Raw genomic sequence first — 18,572 nt, forward strand, 5'->3', positions numbered from 1 at the left:
CATTAGAAAAATTGTGTAGAGAACAGAATTTTTTTTCTCCATACCCTTAGTTGTCAGTCTCTAAGGACAGGGAAAAGAAACTCCTCCCCCATGGGGCCCCCTGCAGCTTCTGCCCCACCCCCACGCAGCCGCATCCCTTGCAGGGTCTATTGTTATGCCCCGAAAAACGCTAATCTGGTTTACATTACACTGATCCATACAGCTATTATTTGCTCAGGTCTTTAGCTGGAGATCTTAATCCAAGGTGCAGTTTGATCACCAAACGTTCTATTTTTTATTGTGGCCAGGCGGTACTCCAGATCTTTTGGCGGGGCGTCGGGGGCCACTGTACAGAGGGCAGATTCTTGGTAAAAGTGCCTAGAGATCCAGAGTGCCAGATCATCATGGCCAAGTACAGGCCAGGGACATTGTTCTCCATCATGTGCCTCGTGTCCCCATTCCCTTCTTGCTAAATAGCAACAAGACAAAGACAAGACAAATAACATTTATATCGCGCTTTTCTCCTGGCGGACTCAAAGCGCCAGAGCTGCAGCCACTAGGACGCGCTCTATAGGCAGTAGCAGTGTTAGGGAGACTTGCCTAAGGTCTCCTACTGAATAGGTGCTGGCTTACTGAACAGGCAGAGCCGAGATTCGAACCCTGGTCTCCTGTGTTAGAGGCAGAGCCCTTAACCATTACACCATCTAGCCACTGCAACAGTACACACTGCTAGCCTGTAGCCTGCTGATTCGTCTGTACAGATATAGTATTTGTGTATTTATATGCACCTTTTTACTTGGTTCACATTTGCAGGACTGGTACTATATCCATATTGAATCATGCTACTCTATTGACGTACGTACTGGTAAAATTGCCGAGTGGTATCTGCGCACCCCAGAAACCGCACAGCCTGTCAAAGCTGACATGCATGCCATTCTATTAAGTTAAAGTGAACCTCCAGACTAAAATTCTACTCAGCAGCACTCAAAAGGCTTGGTGTTTCACAGCATCAGAACTTTGTTTTTCTTACCAAATTCTCATTTTTTAGCTGCACAGAAGCTAAGCTCCGCCTCATCAAAGAGAACTGCCCGGGCATCTTTCACCTGATGCTGTGCAAAGCATGATGGGATTTCTGATGTTGTTGTTCTAGTTGTTCAGCGACTGGGAGGGGTGATCAGGACACAGGACAGTTGGAACTGTGTCTCATGCTCCTTGTCACCTCCGTTCAACCAAAAAGATGGCTGCCCCCATGAAATCACAAACATTTGCTTGTTCTTTTAAAACAGGGTGGGTAAGAGATTATCTTACCTATCTATTTTAATTAACATAGCTAATGTAACTTAATGACAGTATGTTTTAGGCTGGAGTTCCTCTTTAAGGTTACACTATACATTGCGTAATGCCTTTGCTTAGTGTACTACAACATGGGCATAACCATAGCTCCCAACTGTCTCTCTTTTGGAGGGACAGTGCCTCTTTGGTAACCAAGTCCCTCTGTCCCTCTTTCTATCACATGTCCAGGACTGATATACAGATCTGTGTTAATATATGATTTTTTTTAAATTCTACTTAAAAATGTGTTTAGCTGACTATCTAAACTTTAATGCCGTGTCTTAAAGTGTCCCTCCCTCTTTCTTATCTCAAAAAGTTGGGAGATATGACATAACGCAATGCACACTCTGCACATTATAATGTACACATTACTTTTCATAGCCTACAGAATTGCTATAGGAAGGGCTTCTGTGCTGACAAGTGTTGAGTTTGTCGTCGCCTGTCCTCCCCCTCCTGGGGTGTGTTGCGTGGGAGCCACCTCTGAGCCCCACAAGCTTGGGGTGGCCCCTGCTTCACTCCCCTCTCATGTGTTGCTCCCAAGTCGTGCTCATATGGCAGAGTGTAGTGATACACATGGACATTGTAAGGTAGGTGCCTGTTTTTTGGGAGGCGGGTGTGAGCCGCTCTCCCCTGCGCCGGCCACACTTGGAGGGGTCGCCTGCACTTCCCAGCCTCCCCCTCCGGGGTGCTGCCACAGGGCTTCAGAGCAGTGAGAGGGCTTGGAGCTCTGGGGCCCCCCGATTGATGGGGGCATGGGGGGAGCCTCCCCCTGGCGCCCCTGGATAGTGCTAAATGCTGCAAGAACTAGCCCCCGCAGGGCAACCGTTGCGGTAATTAGTTTTAGACCCTGCATATTATGAGCATCGTCTCCTGATTAAGCCAATTAGGCCAAATTTGTAAAGCCAGATATATCAGGTTTTAACTTGGTGTTTAATGCACACATTCTTCCACTGCTGTGTTCTGACAAGCGTTGAGGCTACCCAGAAAAATTGAGCTAGAGAGCTGTAAATTGCAGGCTCTGCAGGCCTGCTTGTCTATATTCACATAGCTCCCAACTGTCCCTCTTTCCTCCTCATTTATCCCTTTTTCAGGACTTTGTCCCTCTTTCTATGTAAATATATAGATTCCTATACTAAAAAATGTGTTTGATTGACTTTAGTCCCATCCTTTTGACATATTACTAATTTTAAAATGTTAATATGAAGGAAAATGAACCAGGATAGAAAAAAAAACAAAAAAAAAAAAAACAGACAAAAGCATTTATATTGTGCTTTTCTCCTGGAGGACTCAAAGCGCCAGAGCTGCAGCCACTAGGACACGCTCTATAGGCAGTAGCAGTGTTGGGGAGACTTGCCAAAGGTCTCCTACTGAATAGGTGCTGGCTTACTGAGCAGGCAGGGCCGAGATTCGAACCCAGGTCTCCTGCATCAGAGGCAGAGCCCTTAATCATTACACTCTCCAGCCACAGAAAAGACCAGTGTGATTTGAATTATAAAAAAAAATATTTTTTTAATGAAATCTTTATGATATACGTGACTAGGGGTGTGATTAGGGGTGTGACAGGGCGTGGCTTAAGTTTCCCTCTTTCTCATCTCATAAAGTTGGGAGGTATGATATTCAATGCGGAAAGAAACAACTGCCTATGATCTTTTTTTTTTTTTTTTTTTTTTTTGGTCAACATAATGAACATAGCAGCATCTCCAAAGAAGTTCAGTGTGAAAGAGCAGAGGACCAGAAACCAGTTCCTGTGTCTCCAAGTGGGGAAGGTGCACAGCAGATCCATGATGAGATGTCTTGCTGGTTTCACACCAGGACGTTGCGTTTTAGGGGACGTTATGGTCGCATAACGTGCCCTAAACGCAACGCCTGGTGCTCTCTAATGTGGACGTCAGAGTGAGCCGCGTTGTGCAGCTCACTCTGGCGTCCGTGATGCCGTGATGCGCACTCTTGGACGCATGCGGCATCACATGGTCCCGCCCGGCCAATCGCCGCACAGAGCGGCCGTTCCAAGAGGTAAACACTGCACGTCACTGAGTGCAGTGAATATTAATTAGCCATGTGCCTGGCCGCTCTCCGCTCCTCCCCAACATTACAGTGCATGTGCAAGCAGTCTAACGCGGCTCTGCCGCTTATAAAGTACTGCATGCAGTACGTTCGGTTATGGCGCAGCGTTACTGAGTAACGCAACGTGGGCACTGTGAACAACCCATTGATTTTTCATTGCTGTGCGGTGGGGTGGGTTACAGGCTGCTCTAACGTGCGCCTGTAACGTCCCACTGTGAAACCAGCCTTAAGCTTTGGCTGACAGAGACCCTGCATAGGCAACAATTACTGTATATTTCGTCATACAAGACACACTTTTTCTCCTCCAAAAATGGGGAGTAAAAGTCCCTGCATCTTCTATGCCAAATACAGGGAATCCATCGACTTACAAAAGCCCACTATATGAACCGCCGTGTCTCCTGCTCCCCCGTGTATCCAGATAGTTATACACAGGGCAGAGGAGGACACACAGGGGGAGCAGAGGACAAACGGACACACTGGGGACACAGGAGGACACATGGGGGACACAGGTTTACACCTAGACCTTGGACACACAAGGTTTAGCATACATTTGTTTCCCCTGGTGCCCTCAAAACCTAGGTACGTCTTATAATCTGGAGCATCTTGTATGCCAAAAAAATACAGTAAATGTTGTGTTGTCCATTTTTAAACTGGCCATATTGTTGATGAAAGTGAGAAACCCAGTGGAAGGTCTGTCTCTGTCTCTGTGCCTGCAGATGTGAAAGCCACATGACCTGTTCATGGAGGACCTCCGAATATCAGCAAAAAGTATTGCTACTTATTTGAGAATATCATGCGACAGCAGGGCATAATGACAAACCATGGGACCCCCCAGCAAAACTTTGCTGGGGCCCCCAATGGTCACACCCTGTCCCTTGCCTACCTCTGGTGACCCTGACAGCCTAGGGGCCCATCTCACAGGGGTCGTAAAGCAAGTGTGGCCATCATGATCTTCACACCCATAACCAGCACACCTGATCTGAAGGATGGACTCCTTTATTGGAGGAAGGGAAGGTTAGTAGTTGGGGGTCCTCAGAGCTCTGGCCCCCCTGGCAGTGGCAGGGGCTGCTCTCCTGTAGTTACACCCTTGCGTGAGAGAGTTGGTGCCATTATCCACAACAACTCAATAATGAGAGAGCTTGCCGCTAAGTGGAGACTTTGACAACTTTCAAAAGTTCCTTTTCCTGGAAAATGCACTGCTTTTAAAGTGTACCCCAGGAGGCGCAAGGGGGGTGGGGGAGTTCAGATGGGACACAGAGGCATGTTCCCTGCTCCATGACATGCCTCTGTGTCCTCCCGCCAAAACTGAGCAGCTAGCAGCAGGAAGGAGCATCCCTTGCAGGAGAGGCACTCCTGCAAAACGCCCACTTTGCCATTAGGAACTCCCCTTCCCCAGCTCTGATTGGGCAGCTCTGCCTCTCCCCCGCCCCCCTGTACTCTGGTCTGTGATGAGAATCACAGCAACGTGAAGCCAGGGGTCGCAGCCACATTTCTTTTATTTCTAGTAAATTGGCGATTGTGGGATGTAGGAGGAGCGGTAATTGACGCTACCTGATCTGGCTAGCCCCCTGGATCTGGCCTCGGGTTTGCTTTAAGGGGCAAAATTGCTCTCAAAAACACAAGTATTTTGCAATCACAAGTGTGTCCCAGGCCTTTAGAGTGTTCAGAGTTTTCATTCATTAAAAAAAAGAATTAATAAAGAAAGGGAAACCAAGAGTCAAATATAGGGCTTGATTCACAAAAGCTTGCTAAGTGTTAGCACGCCAGTGAAAAGCCCCTTAGCACGCCCAACGTGCAAACTAATGCAATGCAAACTAATATATGCGCAAACTTTAGCGGCGCGCGCAAAACGTCACACCGTTGTGCGTGAAACGTCGCACCGTTCGCGTGCAAAATAGCCTGATAAGCATACTTTGCACGCAGACGGTGCGACAGTTCGCACGCACCGGTGCGATGTTTCGTGCGCACCAAATAGCATGCGATCAGTAACAGCTTTGCCCATGCAAACTACTTAGCACCCTAGTTTGCACGTGCAAAGCTTTTAGGCGTGCTAACTGTGTTAGCACACTTTTGTGGATCAAGCCCGTAGTGTAGTATGTACTGGTAATATGGGATGCAGTTGGTGGAGTAAATACAAATACACTCACAACGCCAAGCGCCTCTGAGGCGCTTGGCCCAGCTACAGACCTGCACAATACCTTCTCCTACCTATTGCCTGATGAAGTGGGGTCATACCTGCGAAACGCGTTGCATGGAGTATGTAAATACGTTTGTTCTGCTAAACTTTGTTGGCATATCTTGTGTCTGTTTGCAGGAGGTACGTCCACCACTGCCTCCACAAATTTTAAACTTTTTAGAAATGTTTATTATTCTGGCACATCTGTATCCCTGGTACAAAAAAAAAAAAGAGTTGTTCTTGCTCATTTGTTGCACGGTGCGCCCCTTTAGCTGTGGCTGATTTCCAGACCAGCGCACATCACACCCGACGCTTCCTGCAAAATTGGTTTTATCTGTCATTTGCCAGCTGGTTGTCGTAGCACAAAATGATCACCGTTCCTACAGCAAGACTGCTGGGAAATTGTCGTAATTTACGCTACTTATACAGCGCTGTCGATTCCAATTTACTGCCTTGTTTTGTTCTTGAAACAAAAATCAATTGCGGAGCTTAAAACTCCCTAAAGAGAGGCACATGTTGCCGCCCCGCAAGTGGTGGCTCCAGCTTCAATTTTTTTGGGGAAGGGCACAAAGGTTGCACGATGGCTGGCTGGTGGGGCCCATTTGGGTGACCAAAATCAATGTTTGTATGGCGAGCTTTAGATATTTTTGCCTAACTCAGGTGATAAAAGTAAGGCTAACTAGTTCAGCAATGATAGGAATGAAATGATGGTGCTACCATGGAAGGAAAGTTACCTACAGATGTACTTGGCTAGTTTGCTGGCATGATTTTAAACCTTACTTACTAGCAAGCTGCTCTTGTGTGGACAGGTCACAGACAAATCATTCGAGCCCCCAACCTGTGTCTCACGAATCTACAAGCAAAGGAAGGGGGAAGAGGCAGGAGAGAGAAAAACATGGAGAGTTTTTTACAGACCCTATCCTGTTCACTGTATGCTGCTGGAGCCTGGAAACAGTTGACTGCATGTTACGGGGGGGGGGGGGGGGGGGGGGGTACATTGGCAGAGCAGTAGCTAAAGTTTGCTCAAAAGTCATTTGTCACTGAGCCAGTTGTGCACTTGATTCTCTCCATGTGCTCTCAGATTCCACTGCTGCTGACTGATGGTCAGATCCAGAATAATATGCCTAATTGCCTGGAAAGCCATTTTTGTTGTTTAAAGGGGTTCTGTGGAGGGCTTAAAGGGATACTGTAGGGGGGTCGGGGAAAATGAGTTGAACTTACCCGGGGCTTCTAACGGTCCCCCGCAGACATCCTGTGCCCACGCAGCCACTCACCGATGCTCTGGCCCCGCCTCCGGTTCACTTCTGGAATTTCAGACTTTAAAGTCTGAAAACCACTGTGCCTGCATTGCTGTGTCCTTGTTCCCGCTGATGTCACTAGGAGCGTACTGCGCAGACACAGACCATACTAGGTCTGCGCAGTACGCTCCTGGTGACATCAGCGGGATCGAGGACACGGCAACGCAGGCGCAGTGGTTTTCAGACTTTAAAGTCTGAAATTCCAGAAGTGAATGGGAGGCGGGGCCGGAGTATTGGGGAGTGGCTGCGTGGGCACAGGATGTCTGTGGTGGACCATTAGAAGCCCCGGGTAAGTTCAACTCATTTTCCCCCGACCCCCTACAGTATCCCTTTAAAAAAACAAAAACTACCCTTACCTGGGGCTTCTATCGGCCCCCTGCAGCTGTCATGTCCCGCGCCTTCCCCTTATGATCCTTGGTTCCCTGCCGCTCCCGGTCTAATTATTAGTCTTAGTAGATGAATAGTGCTCGGTCCCACACACATCATCTGGAGCATGGTATGAAGTGTTCTTGTACGGCGCCTGCCTCCTGATGACGCGCGCGGGAGCGAGCACGTGCAACACAGTTGTATTCATCTAGTTAGAAGAATAATTAGACCAGGACGGAACGGTGGATCATAGGAGGACGGTGCGGTACATGACAGCTGCAGGGGGCGGATGGAAGTCCCAGGTGAGTGTCAGTCTTTGTTTTTTTAAACCCTCCACAGAACCTCTTTAAAGGACTTCTGAGGTGAATAAATAAATCTCTCTTTACTTACTTGGTGCCTCTTCCAGTCCCTAGTAGTCCTTTAAAGGGGAACTTCAGCCTAAACAAACATACTGTCATTAAGTTACATAAGTTATGTTAAGTTGAATAGATAGGTAATATAATCTTTTACCCACCCTGTTTTAAAAGAACAGGCAAATGTTTGTGATTCATGTGGCTGCCATCTTTGTCATGGGGGCAGCCATCTTTGTCATGGGGGCAGCCACCTTTTTGGTTGAAAGGAGGTGACAAGGAGCATGAGACACAGTTCCAACTGTCCTGTGTCCTGATTACCCCTCCCAGCTGCACACGCTAGGCTTCAAATGTCAAATTCAAAATGTAAAAGAAAAAAAATTGCACCAAAACAGCAGAACGAGAGCAACAACATCAGAAATCCCATCATGCTTTGCACAGCATCAGGAGAAAAAAGCCCGGGCAGTTTTCTTCTGTGCAGCTAAAAGTGAGGCTTGTATAAGAGAAACAAAGTTCTGATGCTGTGAAACTGTTAAATAAACACAAAGCCTTTTCAGTGCTGCTGAGTCGATTTTTAGTCCGCAGGTTCACTTTAAGTCTCGCCCTTGAGCTCCGGTCCTTCTCAGTGACCTGCTGGTAGCTGGCCATCAGACCAGACAGTCCATATTCCCTGGCATGCCAAGATTGTTTGTTTGCTCATTTCCAGGGCAGGGTCTGGGAGGTATTTGCCCACAGAGTCCCTCAGTATGCAGCACAGTCCTGCACAGAGCCAGGCATACATACTAACGTGTCAATGTAGCCAACCTCATCAATTTTTTTTTTACAGACTCAAAAAAATGTACTGACATCTAACATAGCAACCAGGTGGGGTGCGATTGAGGAAGGAGTGCGCAGAGACAGCGATGGACACTGCACAGGTAGATTATTAATGCATGGGCACTGGGAAGGAGGGTACATGTACACTGGGGGGGGGGGGCAGTGATAGGGGGTTTCCATCATGTTCATCGTTCATGATTAAAGAGACACTGAAGCGAAAAAAAATGATGATATAATGATTTGTATGTGTAGTACAGCTAAAGGTGGCCATACTCTTATAGATTTGCAGCAGATTCGACCATCAGATAGATTTCTGTCAGATGCCTGTCAGGTCGAATCTGACAGGAATCTATCTGATGTGTGCCACACACTAGGAACAGATTTCCAATAGATTTTAGAATGAAATCTATTGGAAATCGATCTAAATGAATTATTAGACCATTACATCCAATGCAACTCTATGGGCCATCGATCTGCTGAAATTGACCAGTGTATGGGCCCCTTAAGAAATAAAACATTAGGAGCAGAGACATAAGTCTAATATTGTTTCCAGTACAGAAAGAGTTAAGAAACTCCAGTTGTTATCTATGCAAAAAAGCCATTGAGCTCCACGACTTTCAAAGTCGCGGAGAGCTCTGTCTTCTGAAGCTTCTTATCTCAACTGTCAGCCACTGTGTTTTATTTTTCTCTCCAAAAGGACAGTTCAATACTTCACTAGCCTGCTCTGTAAAATCATTTAGAATGCTGAGTAGTGTGTAAACTGCAAATATTAGAGAATGATGCAATATTATAAAAAAAAAAAAAAAACATATAACTGAAAATAAAAATATAAGAATATTTTCTTTACTACTAATGTTCTAGTAATTATCCGTACTAGACAACCAATTCAGTATATCATAATTTTTTTTTTTTTGCTTCAGTGTCTCTTTAAGGCACGCCATTACCGCAACGCACCCGATCGAGCATGACGCCCGAGATTTTCCAGCATGTCCGGTCAATCCATGCAACCAATTTTGGCCAAAAATTGGTCGATCGGGCATGCCCATGGCAACACTGATTTTCATCAGATTCGATAATAATTATCCAATCTGATGGTCGATCGACCTTCAAGTCTACTGATTTATGGCTGGCCACCTTTAGCTAGAGCAGTGTACAATTCAGAGTGACACAGGAACTGATGTAAGCAGTAAGGGTGCATACACACATCAGACCATAGTCTTTTGAAAATGAAAGATCACAGACCAATTTTACCCCCTTCCATGTAGTATGAGAGCCATACCACACAGTCTATTCTATGGAGCTGAACTCCCCATCAGACATAAATCTTTGCAAGATGCTGCACACAAAGATGCTGTACACATGCAAAAGATCAGTATCTGCAAAAGATCTGTGCCTGCAAAAGATCCATTCCTGCAAAATGCATTCATAGTCTATGATATCTGCAGATCCTCATACACACCTTGTTTAACAGACATTCATCTGCAGATCAGATCCACCAAGATGGATTTTCAGATCTGCAGATGATTGTCTGATCTGCAGATGAATGTCAGTTAAACAAGGTGTGTATGATGATCTGCAGATCTCATAGACTATGAATGCAATTTGCAGGAATGGATCTTTGGCAGGAACAGATCTTTTGCAGATACTTATCTTTTGTGTCTGTACAGCATCTGTGTGTGCAGCATCTTGCAAAGAATTTTTTATTATGGGGAGTTCAGCTCCGTAGAAAAGACTGTGAAGGTATGGCTCTCATACTACATGAAGGGTGGTAAGATTGGTCTGTGATCTTTCATTTTCCAAAGACTATAGTCTGATGTGTGTATGAGTCTTTAGACAGGTGCTCTTTGTCAAGGTGCACTTAGCAGTCACGCATGCTGATACACTTGGTTTTGGGCCTTGCAATATCTGATAATGCAAAAGTCCCTGCAGGTGCTGTTGCTTTAAATGTATCAGGAGGCTTTCCCTGCAGCCACTTCTAAGGCCCCGTTTCCACTATCGCGAATCCGCATGCGTCTTGCCTATGCGGATTCGCATAGACAATATAAGTGAATGGGCCTGTTTCCACTTATGCGTCTGCGGGAGTGTTTTATTGTGCAGAGAAAATCTGCACGGAACACCCTGCAGAATTTGCCTGCGTGTGGAATGCAGGCGAATCGCACACAATGTATTTAATAGGGAAATTGCATGCGTTTTCCCCATGCGTTTTTTGCCGTGAATTCGCCTGCGAATTCGCATAGGTACCAATGTAAATTCACACAGGCAGTGACATGGTTAAAATCGCATATACCCTCACCTATGCGAATTCGCATGCGAATTCGCGGCAAAAAACGCATGCAGAATCGCATCCGCATGCGATTTCATCAGCGGTGGAATCCAGGCGATTCTGCACCGCAATAGTGGAAACGAGCCCTAAGACAGGTGCTCTTTGTCAAGGTGCACTTAGCAGTCACGCATGCTGGGACCCTTGGTTTTGGGTCTTGCAATATCTGATAATGCAAAGGTCCCTGCAAGTGCTGTCGCTTTAAATGTAACAGGAGGCTCTGAACTGGAACACAATTTCAAGAACGGACGAATTTCTGAAATTTTGATTTGTTTGTGTTACGTAAACGATCGTAATTACGAAATTCCCCATAAAAGCGAAACCTCGCGTAATTTCATGAAATTTACGATTACGTCCATAATTGTAATTTTGGGAAATTTTGCGTAACCGTAATTAGGTCATTACGCTCATCACTACCAGGGGAAGAGAGAGAGGGTTTTTTTTTACGAACACCACAAAGTTATCACAGACTTTACTGGCAGCCTACATTTGGTTACTTTTTTACTTACTGTCAGTAAATTTACTGACGGTTGGCAACACTGTAGCGTGTCACTGTGCATACAGCCAGCTCGGCCAGTGATCATACGATGATGATGCACATCCAGCTGGATGTTATACAGTCGGACCAAAGATAGATGCGTTTATATCGCTTCTGCATCCGATAAGTCCCCCTCACGCCCCTAGTCACGCATAACATAAAGATTTCATTAGAAAAATATGTTGTTTTATAATTCAAACCACACTGATCCTTTCTATCCTGGTTCATTTTCCTTCATATTAACATTTTAAAATTAGCAATATATCCATGTAAAGGATAGGAATAAAGTCAAACACATTTTTTTAGCAGATAAATATACAGCATATACTTACATAGAAAGAGGGACAAAAGTCTAGAAAGAGGGACACATGAGGAGGAAAGAGGGACAGTCACAGAGGGACAGTTGGGAGCTATGAAGGAGTGACACCTGGGCAGAAGTGATAGAGGCTCCAACTGGTTGCGCTGATTAGCATTGAGGAGTCTGAAGACAGGAAGGACGGCCGACATCATTCGTCCCTCCTCTCCATTGCTTGCCCCTCCCTCCTGTGTCCCCCAGCAGAGTAGGGCACTGTAGTGCGAGTTGCGAGTGACTCTCACCTACCTTAGATGCATCCATGCTACTTGGCAGCCAGACGCTCACTCTACTTCCTGCATGTCGTGTAATTACATGCAGAGAGAGGCTGGCTGCTGATGAACATGGGCGCATCAGGATGAGGTGAGATCAGGCGTGGACTGGCCCGGAGGGATGAGAGGAGTTTTCCCCCCGGGCCGCCGCCTCCTCACACAGCCAGGGCCGGTGGGGTAACTGCAGCACTAGTAGGCCAGGGGACAGTGCTGCCTCTGATCAGACACTGCACCGATCACATTATCTCACAAGCCTCAATACTGTGGCCTACTCTGCCAGGGAACACAGGAGGGGGGCCCATGGAGAGGGTGGGAGGAATGATGTCCCTTCCATGTGGGGGGGATACCACCAGACCACCAGGGATGACACATGGGGGGTAGCCCTAGACCACTGAGGATGCCACACCACTAGCACACCACCCCCTCAAAGCCCACCTCAATGAAATTTGTTTAATGGGGGAGGTGTCTGTAAATAATCAGCACCGGGTGTCAAGTACCCTAGCTATGCCAAGGTAGTTGGGCGCTGCCTAGGCGACGGGGTGGAAGGAGGCTGTGAGCGAGGAGGTCATTTCCTGCACAGGGGCTGTATATCCTCCATGTTGGGGGTGTAGGAATGCCACTGTACCTTCTCAGAGGACAAATACACAAGATCTAATTATAGCTCTGAGCTGCTTGGCCAAGCCACCAGACTCGGACTCTGCCAGGGAAGTCATGCCTTGGCCATCTGCCTGGCCCTTTTGCCCTCTAACTAGAGCAAAATAGCTCTGGTCTACGCATGATTGACGATTAGATCAATAAAACCAGAGGAGTGAATCTAGGAACTAAATGTTCTGTTCTGGGTATGCTGTGGCCAATGGGGGCCGAGAACCATCTAGCAGTGTGGGTGCAAATGGAATGAACCAATTAAGCTACCCGAGGAGGGGGGGATACAGAGATAAGAAAGCAGCCTTAAAGTGAAACAATGCTTCCATTGCAAATTGCTACAAACGTATATCAAACTTTGTAATTAAATATTATATAGAAAGTGTGTAAACTCTGTAATTTGCATCCAGCTATGTATTTCCAGCACTGAAACTGAAATTCCGTTTCTTTGCCAATCTGGAGTCTGCACTCTCTTTGTGAAGCCTGAGCTGAACACAAAGCACCCATCTTGCTGCTCTTGTTACTCGTTTTCCACGTCTGGATGAATTAACTGGCCAGCTGCAAACACGGGCACTCCCCATATTAGCTGCATCTGTTCGGAACCCTGTGGAATACGCCGTATTTCACTTGCAAATGTTTTGCAAGCTTACCTGGCAGTGAGCGGGTATAAGCTTTGCCACTAAAGTGTACCCAAGACGAACCTCGGGCCACAGCCAGACCATCGTTACTGCTCGTGGACTTCCCGGAAAAAAAACCGATAAAACGCTTGCCTGATTTCTGATTGCAAACCCCTACTTTTCTTCATGCACGAGCGTAGCCGCGTTGCTCCTGCCCGACTATGGCCGTGCTGGAGCCGCTCGTCCATGAAGAGGAGCACGGTCTCCATCTTCAGGTTGGTCCCAGGCAGCTGCGGTGGTCGGTAGGAGGACGTGGGAAGCTTCTTTGCCTCGGGTTCACGTTAGCCTTTGTGATTTATAGAGCTACAGTGAAGGAAGATTCTTAGGAATGCTATTATAAAAAAATATAAATTATATTGCAAAGTTATCCTGCTTTTGCAGTATAAAGATAAAAAGTTGAGGTGGTCAGGTCCATGTTGGAAACAGCTGCAACCTCTTCCACTCTCCAGACTAAACACAACCCAATTACCTCATTCATATTCCACGGAATTTACATTTCCACATTTCCGATCAGAAACTGGGAAAATAGAAATTGAATTTCTGCACAAATACCACATTACCACAACTCAGTCATTTTAGTCCAATCACAGAACTCTGACACAATGGACCAACCAGAGAATGTAGACTGAAGTATTTGGCTAATTAGAGAATGCAAAAAAATTACCAAAAAAGACTCCTCGGAATTGGAAGATGGAAAGCGGAAATCTGCGGAATCGGTAATCGACATCGGTGGAAATCGGAATTTTTGCGGAATCGGTAATCGGCGTTTCCGACCATCCCTACTCCGCAGTGACCAGGTCAATATTTTCATAATTACGATCATTTTCTCTATGAACTGTTTAAAATTTCTAAAATGTTTGTAATTATGAGTATTTTTTGGGTGAAACATGAAATACGATTTAGGCTACTTTCACACATAGGCCTCAATTCACTAAGCTTATCTCCTGTCTTTAATAACTCTTCTAGAGTTATCACCATGGTGATGAGGCATGTAGTATTCTGGAAACATTTTACCTCAGGCAAACCTAAAGTTAACTCTTCTGTCTTTAAGTTAACTCTTCAATCCTTAAAATAACTCCAGAGTTTATTAACTGCGTGTGAAAATAACTACAGAGGAGGTAAATTAACTACAGAGGAGGTAAATTAACTACAGAGGAGGTAACTTAAGGAATGAAGAGATAAAATAACTCTCTCACTGTGTGGAGGTAAGTTATCTCTTGCCTTATTATCTCCAGCATGATCTTAGTGAATTGAGGCCATAGACAGCATGCAGCACTTTCTTTAAACATGCTGCGTTACACTGTGAACAGCCCATTGATTTTTTAGATGCGACGTTAAGGTTGCATAATGTGCCTCTAACGCAACGCATGTGAGCTTTGAAGTTGGATGTTCTATAGAGCTGCGTTAAGCGGCTCTTGATGCGTCCGTGATGCGTACTTTTTGACTGCGGCGGAGACCACGTGAGCGGAACACTCTGCAATACGTGGTCCCGCCAACCAATAAGCGGCCGCTCCAGGAAGTAAACACTGCAGTGTAGTGCATATTTATTAGCCATGTGGCTGGCCGCAATAACGGACTCTCCCCGCCTCCTCTCCTGCCCCAAAATAAAGAAAAAACACATTACTGAGCATGTGCAAACAGCCTAATGCGGCTAAAGCCGCTATAACGCACAGCATGCAGCACTTTCTTTAAACGTGCTGTGTTACAATGTAACGCAACGTGGGCACTGTGAACAGCCCATTGATTTTTCCTTACTGTGAGTTGGGCTGCGTTACAGGCTGCTCTAAAGGCGCCTGTAACATCTTACTGTGAAACCAGCCTAAGTGTTACCCATACTCTCATCTAATGTTCTAGAAATTACGAGCGGCGTGAAATTAAACATGAAATTACGATGTAACGTGAAATTACGACACAAAGTAACGAGTGGCAAAATGACGAATTATGAATGTTCTGATAATTACGAATTACAATTTTGTGTAGTCATTGCACATTTCGTGTTGTATAAAACTCGAAATCGAGTCTAAAGAAGGTTTATTGGTCGAAAGTTTCCTCCTTTTCATCTAAGTTAGCCAATAAATAATATCATCCTGGTTCAAAAATTCTTGTTAGTTTTTAAAGGCAGCCTTGAAGCGAGAAAAAAAAAAAAGACTTTCCCGTGACCCCTCAGCATGTAAGTAATGAAGTAACAGGGGGTCCGTCAGTCGGCTGCCAATCTACTGCTAATTCTGCCTTACACCCGATTAGCCCCCTTTCAAGTGAGATCTTTCCGGCCAGAGCAATTGATCATTTTTATCCATTTCGGCCAGAAATCGATCAAAATTACGATCATGAGGCAGTGTTGGGGCATTGATCTCCAGCAGATTTGATCACAGTGATTGAATCTTCCTGGTGAAATCAATAAGTGTATGGGTACCTTCATTTTTCCCCTCAACTGTAAGGAGAGAAAATGTATGAGAGCAACAGATAATCGGAAATAATTCATGAAACTCATGAGATAAAACCAGGGCAGGTTCTAGACTTTTTGCTGCCCTAAGCAAACGTCAGGATGCCGCCTGCCCTGCAATGCAGTAGCCTCTCTGACCTCGTGCTGCCCCCTATATGCTGCCACCCTGAATCATGGGATTTAGGTTGCTTCATGGTAGGGCCGGCCCTGGACAAAACAGATGAAGAGAGAGAGAAATCATGAGTTAAGACAGATAAGGCGATTCAATTAACGCAGTAGCGTCCGAGCTAGTAAGTATCACAGTCATTATACTTCATATCTCGCAGCAGATGAAAGGAACTTAGGAGTGCGCATAATTTAGGAACGCATACTAAGCAGCACTGTCCCACGTAGTGTGCGCTTGTGGATTTTTAACTCGCGCTGCTGAAATTAACTCACGCTGCTGCAGCAGCACCACTTGATGAATCAAGCTCAAGCAGAGATAATTTAGATTTAGAAGATGATATGTGACTCCTACCCTTGGAGTTACAGATTACCCAGCAAGCTCATGGCGAACCAGAAACTGGCAAACTTTTGTTTTGCTCCCTTGGAGAGGGAAGTGGGAGGAGATCTGAAGGAAAGGAGAAAGAGACACGAGCGACAGGAACGAAGCATTCAGTTGAACCACTTGTGTCTTGTCCAACTACTTGTCACCCAAGTTTTGGTGGGTGCAGAACATGGAAGATGTATCTAGGGGCATATGAAAAAAGGTCACCTGGGAAACTTGGGCGCTGAGAAATAGCCTACCGTAGAATATCGGTACATTTACTGATATTCTACTATTTTACAGTGGTAATTTTCTATATACATTTTACTGATATTTGACTTCAGCTAAACTCAACCCTACTCTCACACAGAACCCTCCACTACAGATGCCTCACTGTAACCGCCCCCAACTCAACCCCCCCCCCTCCCTGCACAGACACCCTTACTGACGTCTAACGCACAAACCATCTTCCAGGTGCCTAACCTTAACCGATACCCGTACAAACGCCCTTCCTGGCTTCTAATCTTAAAGAGACTCTGTAACAAAATTTGCAGCCGTATTTCTTCTATCCTATACAGTGGAGGAAATAATTATTTGACCCCTCACTGATTTTGTAAGTTTGTCCAATGACAAAGAAATGAAAAGTCTCAGAGCAGTATCATTTCAATGGTAGGTTTATTTTAACAGTGGCAGATAGCACATCAAAAGGAAAATCGAAAAAATAACCTTAAATAAAAGATAGCAACTGATTTGCATTTCATTGAGTGAAATACGTTTTTGAACCCCTACCAACCATTAAGAGTTCTGGCTCCCACAGAGTGTTTAGACACTTCTACTCAATTAGTCACCCTCATTAAGGACACCTGTCTTAACTAGTCACCTGTATAAAATACACCTGTCCACAGAATCAATCAATCAAGCAGACTCCAAACTCTCCAACATGGGAAAGACCAAAGAGCTGTCCAAGGATGTCAGAGACAAAATTGTAGACCTGCACAAGGCTGGAATGGGCTACAAAACCATTAGCAAGAAGCTGGGAGAGAAGGTGACAACTGTTGGTGCGATTGTTCGAAAATGGAAGGAGCACAAAATGACCATCAATCGACCTCGCTCTGGGGCTGGACGCAAGATCTCACCTCGTGGGGTGTCAATGGTTCTAAGAAAGGTGAGAAAGCATCCTAGAACTACACAGGAGGAGTTAGTGAATGACCTCAAATTAGCAGGGACCACAGTCACCAAGAAAACCATTGGAAACACATTACACCGCAATGGATTAAAATCCTGCAGGGCTCGCAAGGTCCCCCTGCTCAAGAAGGCACATGTGCAGGCCCGTCTGAAGTTTGCCAATGAACACCTGAATGATTCTGTGAGTGAATGGGAGAAGGTGCTGTGGTCTGATGAGACCAAAATAGAGCTCTTTGGGATTAACTCAACTCGCTGTGTTTGGAGGAAGAAAAATGCTGCCTATGACCCCCAAAACACCGTCCCCACCGTCAAGCATGGGGGTGGAAACATTTTGCTTTGGGGGTGTTTTTCTGCTAAGGGCACAGGACAACTTAATCGCATTAACGGGAAAATGGACGGAGCCATGTATCGTGAAATCCTGAACGACAACCTCCTTCCCTCTGCTAGGAAACTGAAAATGGGTCGTGGATGGGTGTTCCAGCACGACAATGACCCAAAACATACAGCAAAGGCAACAAAGGAGTGGCTCAAGAAGAAGCACATTAAGGTCATGGAGTGGCCTAGTCAGTCTCCAGACCTTAATCCAATAGAAAACCTATGGAGGGAGCTCAAGATTAGAGTTGCACAGAGACAGCCTCGAAACCTTAGGGATTTAGAGATGATCTGCAAAGAGGAGTGGACCAACATTCCTCCTAAAATGTGTGCAAACTTGGTCATCAATTACAAGAAACGTTTGACCTCTGTGCTTGCAAACAAGGGTTTTTCCACTAAGTATTAAGTCTTTTATTGTTAGAGGGTTCAAAAACTTATTTCACTCAATGAAATGCAAATCAGTTGCTATCTTTTATTTAAGGTTATTTTTTCGATTTTCCTTTTGATGTGCTATCTGCCACTGTTAAAATAAACCTACCATTGAAATGATACTGCTCTGAGACTTTTCATTTCTTTGTCATTGGACAAACTTACAAAATCAGTGAGGGGTCAAATAATTATTTCCTCCACTGTAAGTTCCTATACCTGTCCTAATGTGCTCTGGATTACTGCAGCCTTTTCTAGTTGCACTGTCTCTGTAATATATCTAATCTTCTTTTCTTTGTCAAGCTTTGTCGACCCAGAGAGGAAGGAGCTGCCTCTGCTGTGATAGGAAGAAGTTATGCCCCCACCGCGCGCAAACTTATGACAAATAAAGGTATATATCGGGCGCTGCCATAGCGCCCATAGAAGTATCGGTGACCA

At 45.5% G+C, this 18,572-nt stretch overlaps 1 protein-coding gene and 1 long non-coding RNA gene across 6 annotated transcripts in view; one reads left to right on the top strand and one right to left on the bottom strand.

Annotated features, from left to right (window-relative positions):
• Positions 1-18,572, bottom strand: part of SPEG (striated muscle enriched protein kinase) — a 369,258-nt gene that overhangs the window by 338,781 nt on the left and 11,905 nt on the right. The gene's annotated exons all lie outside the window — the stretch shown is intronic.
• Positions 1-18,572, top strand: part of LOC137525158 (uncharacterized) — a 152,728-nt gene that overhangs the window by 83,972 nt on the left and 50,184 nt on the right. For both annotated transcript variants that reach the window (XR_011022878.1, XR_011022877.1), the window contains exon 3: positions 8,392-8,482. This is a non-coding gene — a long non-coding RNA (uncharacterized lncRNA). The remainder of the gene's footprint in view (positions 1-8,391; positions 8,483-18,572) is intronic.

This window comes from Hyperolius riggenbachi, chromosome 7 (genome assembly GCF_040937935.1).
Source record: "Hyperolius riggenbachi isolate aHypRig1 chromosome 7, aHypRig1.pri, whole genome shotgun sequence".
Classification (NCBI taxonomy): Eukaryota; Metazoa; Chordata; class Amphibia; order Anura; family Hyperoliidae; genus Hyperolius; species Hyperolius riggenbachi.